The sequence below is a fragment of the Helianthus annuus genome, chromosome 13, assembly GCF_002127325.2.
Source record: "Helianthus annuus cultivar XRQ/B chromosome 13, HanXRQr2.0-SUNRISE, whole genome shotgun sequence".
In the NCBI taxonomy this organism is placed as follows: Eukaryota; Viridiplantae; Streptophyta; class Magnoliopsida; order Asterales; family Asteraceae; genus Helianthus; species Helianthus annuus.
This window is the reverse complement of record NC_035445.2, coordinates 134,569,960-134,575,959: the sequence shown is the minus strand read 5'-3', so window position 1 is coordinate 134,575,959 and position 6,000 is coordinate 134,569,960. Positions and strand designations below refer to the sequence as shown.

General features: G+C 32.5%; 1 long non-coding RNA gene across 1 annotated transcript; it reads left to right on the top strand.

The window, feature by feature from the left end:
• The first annotated feature begins 272 nt into the window (after positions 1-272).
• Positions 273-4,533, top strand: LOC118485965. The gene is made up of 3 exons (XR_004877819.1): positions 273-442; positions 1,211-4,128; positions 4,218-4,533. It is a non-coding gene; the product is annotated as an uncharacterized LOC118485965 (long non-coding RNA).
• The last annotated feature ends 1,467 nt before the right edge of the window (positions 4,534-6,000 follow it).

Genomic DNA, 6,000 nt, shown 5'->3' with positions numbered 1-6,000 from the left:
TTAAACCATTTCAGAACCCAACCCGGTATGACTTAAAAACTTGTTTTTTTGAGTAAAACTAAATCTTGTGATAAGATTGGTTCCTTGATTTCCTAATTATTTAAGTTTTGTTGAATCTTGATGACCATAATATATAATACTTTTGCCCTTTCGGAGGAGGTAATTATCCCTCATAATATTGAAATCAAAAGGTAGGTTTGTTAATTAAACCAAGATGCCAAACGCAAGGCTATAAGAACCCGAAAGTCTCTACAACTGTTCATCTCATCTCATCCCTCGACCCTGACCACCCACTCTCTCTCTCTCCTCTCTCTCTCTCTCTCTCTAGATTCTACTATAGTATGTGGTGGCCACCGGTACTGTTTCATATGCCCCTTAGACACCTGTTTTTCCCCAAAGTACATCAAGTACTCAATGCCCTTTAATCATACCCACTCAGAGAGTAAGAGTTTTGTCATCGTTGTTTCTTGTTTTGGTTTTCTGGAGGTTTGTTGTGCCTTTTTATTCAACCCTAGATGATGTTTACCTTTCCTTAAATGGGTATTTTGCTTTGTGTGTTTACAGATCTGACTTTGTAATCTTTTTGTTTTTATTTCATGTCTTGCTTACCCTATTTAGAGATCAGATATAGATAGAAATGACAGAAGAGAGTGAGCACACAAAGCCAAATTGTACCGAAGTGACTTGTTGTATGATTGTTTTGGGTGCTCACTGCTCTATCTGTCATCTTCATTCTTAATCATCTCAAAGGGTGTGATGACTGATGTGTCTGTCTATCAAAATTAAAACATTCTTACTGTGTTTGTTATGTTGGGATTTTTGTGGCAAAAATGGAAGAAACACACCTGAAATAGTCTCTTGTTTGTGTGTTTGTTTTGGGGTTTAATAAATAAAATAATGATGGTTGTACTTGAATAATATATATTAATGCTAGACTTGTTAATTAGCAGTAGGGTTTAGTTTGTTGAGAGTGAGACTTTTCATGGTTTACTGTTCTAGATTAACGGAAAACTGACATTATTATGACACTATTGTCTTAACAAGCTTGCTCTTTAGTCTTTACCCTCTCTTTCTTTTTTAATTTTGACTTTTTTCTCACAGAGAATTCTTGGGTATTCACTGGTTTTAATGTTTGTGATCTGAATCTATAAATCCTAACAATCAAGGGTATCTGTTTTGCATTCTATCCCTTAGATTTGTTTTTTTGCAGATTATGATCTTCTAACAACCATGTCAAAATTGTGAAACAAGATGATTTTGATCCAGATAAATAAACAAAATTAAGGTATGTTTTTTTAATTTGTAACCTACTTCAGTGAGACTGTTGCTATATTTAATTTCTTGTGTGTTGATCTTATTTTTCTTTACATCACATCACTTTGACTACTGAGTTTCTCATGTGTAGTGTCATATGATGTCTGTTTTTTGTTCTCTTTCAACATTTCTTTGTTATTATTTTTCATACTGTTTATTGTTGTTTTTTTTTTCATTTTGATTTGATCTTAAAAGCTCAAACAAATCAAAATATAATGTTTGGTTTTGTTGATCATTAGGTACTCTCTAGGGTTTTTACCAAATATTTTCCTTCTATGTGTTTGAAGTCAATTTAATAATCTAATTCTTTAAAGAAATCCAAATGCGTAACCTAAACCTAAGCTATACTTTTTTTTGTGATTAACTATTTCGTTAATAATCTAATTCTTTAAAGAAATCCAAATGTGGAACCTAAACCTAAGCTATACTTTTCTTTTTTGTGATCAACTATTTTGTAGTTTAAGTAATCGACTTAATTGTAAGGGCTTTTATAATTGCATAACAGATCTTCATTGAATCACATCAAAGATTAAAATTGGATTATTTTTAATAATTCTAAGTTTCACCTGTTGGCCGGTAATAATCACAACTTGTAAGAATTTTGCCCCATTGATTCTTTTCCAACATAGGTAAGGAGTTTGCACACGCACTTAAATCTATTGAGGAGAGCAAATTCTTATATGTTAGAAAATGATCGATGGAGGCCAAATTCTTACTTGTGATCGTTGAAGGGAATTTTTAATGGTAAATTACATTTTTCTTCTTTTATGTTTGTATCGAATTGCAATGGATGATCTTTAACTTCAATAATTACGGTCACAATCCTTTATTTGTAAACACGTTACGCCCTACGTCCTTTAACATTAACCATGTTGAAAATTTCAGTTATATATGACATGTGCAAGGCACATAATGGTATTTCTGTAATTTTTCATATATACATTTAAAACAAAAGCTCACTCTCTTCCTCGTAACACACACTCTCTCTCTCTCAGCACACACACTTTCTATCTCTGCTTCTCTTTTAGTTCAAAATTAAAGAATCTCACCACCACTCTCAACCATCACAACACCGCCATTGTCCACCTCTTCTCTCTCACCACCATCGGCGGTTTCTGAGGCACACTATCATCAACATCGTCTTCATCAAACCCTAGCCTCTAAATCGTTGGAATGAGATAGACCTACAATGCCGGAGAAGTCGTCGGAGACTATCCGTAGCTCCGACATCAACGCTGGAAGCATCCGCCTTGCAACTGACCTTTGGCCGGAGAAAAAAAAGTCGGCAACGACAAGCTGCTAGGCGGTGGAGAAGGAGTAAACACAAAAGAACCTGAAAACTCATCAACAATATTGTCACAATTGTTCATCGATGATGATAAAACCCTAGGTGTCACATCTTCCTTCATATTTGGTCCGATCACATCATTATTCAACATTCCGTCGTGTTTTCCGGCGGTGACGCTTTCTTTTTCTTCGCAATAACCGTCGGAACCATCGGCGGAGCAAGATCTACAACCTCTCTCTTTGAATCCTTCTTCTGATTCTTCGTTTTTTTCGGCGTTAGACATTGATCTTTCTGTATTTTAAGGGTGTTTTTTTTATGAATCTGCATTCTAATTGTTGCGTTTGAGTTTAGAACTTTAGTGAATGATATTATTGTTTATGATTTTGTGTTATAGCTTTTAGATGGAAATGGTGGTGTGTGTGATGCATCTGATTTTGTGTTTTATTTTTAAATTTATTTTAGATAAACGAGTAAAATTACAAAAATACCCTCATGTGCCTTTCACATGTCATATTTAACTGAAATTTTCAATATGGTTAGTGCTAATTGACGTAGGGTGTAATAGGTTTTACAAATAAAGGATTGTGGCTGTAATTATTGAAGTTAAAGTTTATCCATTGCAATTCGATACAAACATAAAGGACGAAAAATGTAATTTACCCAATTTTTAAAGTTGGGATTATTGTCGGCCAACACGTGAAACCTAGGATTATTAAAATCCAATAACCCATTAAAATTTGATTTTATGTAGTTTGTGTTTGGTGTTTTAAAATGCTATTGAATTTATGACATCATTCGGAGTTGAGCCTGGGGAACTCATGGGGAAGGCCAGCCCCGGACAAGAACACGACACCCGGTTTTGGGGGACTATTTTTACACGGAAACACGGTGAGATGACACCAATCATTGGGAGTGAAGGTGGGTGTGTTCAACGATCATATGACAGATACTTTAATGAAAATAATTGTGTTGTATTCAACCCTTCAAATGCATACCATTTTAGTGAAATGTTTTATTGTTTTAATTATGTTTTTTTTCTAATCTAGTATTGTTTCTTGCTGTTAAGTTTAATGCAGTTTTAATATGTTATTTGTAGTTTTCATTGTTATATGTTATTTTATACCTTTAAAAATTAATTAAAACATCTTAAATATATAAATTTAATTTAAATTAAAATAATTAACTTTTGGGAAATCTGGAACGACACTATGCAATCTGGGGAAGTATGAGAATAGTAAGGAGAAAACTGATATGTTGCTGACGTATCACCCGGGAAAAATAGGGAAAACAGGACAATTCTCTATGCCCTTATAGATGGTAATTTATACCAACTTACATTGCCACTGAAGCTGTTTGTTTTTTTTTGTTTTTTTTTTGTTTGTTATGGACTGTAATTTACATTAGCTTACATTCGCCAATAGATTGCTAACTAGATAAACCGTTATTTGTGATCGGAATATGGCTTTTAAGATCTTCTAGTAGGAAACCGGTGGAGGCAAGATTCAAACCCGAGACTTGTTCTAGAGGTGAGTATGCACATCTATGCTTTTAAAATGTTATAAATATTTCGAAGAAGTTATATCTCTGTTTATTTTGCATCTTTGCTTTTTTGAAGGTTGTGTTACATCTGTATCAATAAACTGTAAGGCTCACCTGCTATTATACATTGAAGCAATCAACAGTGTGATAAGCTCTACTACTTTTAATAACTTATGCAGTTTTGTGTTTCCAAATGCTGGAAGTTTCTACTACATGGAGACCCATTGATTGTGCTATACTTTATTGGCTTTTTGATCTTCAAGATTATATCTGTTCCATTTTAATCAAACATTTTGGTTGGAGTGTGCATTCAAAGTTAATCAGCAATCTTGTTTTTTGTGTTATATGTATTTTTTTCTATTTATAGCTCTAGTAAAAATGTCTTTTATCTAGTCAGTACGCTTCTACTCATGTTTATTAATAATTTAGTGATGGTTTAGCTAATATACAGTGATTTTGTGCTGGTTACAAACTTTGGATTTGGTAAATTCTCATCAAACAGTTATTAAAACTTTATTTGTTTCTATAATTTAGTGATGGTTTAGCTAATATACAGTGATTTTGTGCTGGTTACAAACTTTGGATTTGGTAAATTTTCATCAAATAGTTGTTAAAACTTTATTTGTTTCTCTAAAGCTACCCAACTTTCAATAGATGTTCCTACTTTGTGATTTTTTTTAAACCCAAATGGTTCTATGAGTCTTGGTTACTATTTTGCAACTTGTTTTTTAAATTCAATTTGAATTGAAATATAATGAAACTAAAGATAAATCACTAAATTGTAACTGGGTTTTAGGTATGTTTGTGATTTTTTTTTTTTTTTAAATTCGATTTGAATTGAACTATAATGAAACTAAAGATAAACACTAAATAGTAACTAAGATTAAGATTCGCATTTGTTAAACGTTAAGGTCACCTAATTTTAACTTTATTTTACCTTTTTAATAAAATAATACAAGAATAATAATAAAAGTTAAGTGACTTTAGTGGAACACCTAGAAAACATGATTACTTTTAATAAAAAATACAAGAATAATAATAAAAGTTGAGTGACTTTAGTGGAACACTTAGGAAACACGATTACTATGTGTGAATTTGTCTTCTTTTCATAGTTAAATTAACAAAAAGGCTAGTATGAACTCAGTGTTCTGAATCATGTCTAAGAATCTAAGATTTGGCACATCTTCTTTGAACATGGAGTTAATTTCAAATGTTCAAAGATTAGCAAGTGCATGTTGTGGCTCTTGGAAGAGGCCTGGGGGTGTGGGGGACCGCATTATCCCTGCTCTGTGTGGCTTTTAAATGTTACGTTGGTTTTCAGCATTATACAGTAATCAACGCTGTCATAAATGTGTAACTTTTATTTATCTTTATATACAAATCAGCTAAGAGTTTAGACAAATATTCTGGTCTGTTTAGTTAACTCGATTTGGTCGAATACAATAATATAAGATGGTTTTGATCGATGTTAAGTTGATCGTTGTCCTCTCGAGCTTATCGAAAGTCGACAGACTTTGGTTAAAACATTAACTTTGTCTAGACATCAACTTACCTGTCAAGACAGGAATGAAGTTAGTGAGGTTTTCACAGACTAATTGTAGCAGAAAGCCAGTTTTCTGTGGCAGTACATAAAAATTTGTAATGAATTCTGTCAAGATAGAAAATTATAACTTTTAGTTTTAATTCAGTTCTCAGAATTAGGACACCAATGAATCTCTTGATTAAATGAACTGAACCAATCTTTCATAACAATAAAATAATAGTTTATTCTCTTTCTTAATCATACTCAACTTAACCTAGCACATTCTAACATAAGCTAAATTTGTTTGTAGTTGAAAGTGCTCCACCTAACTAATTTA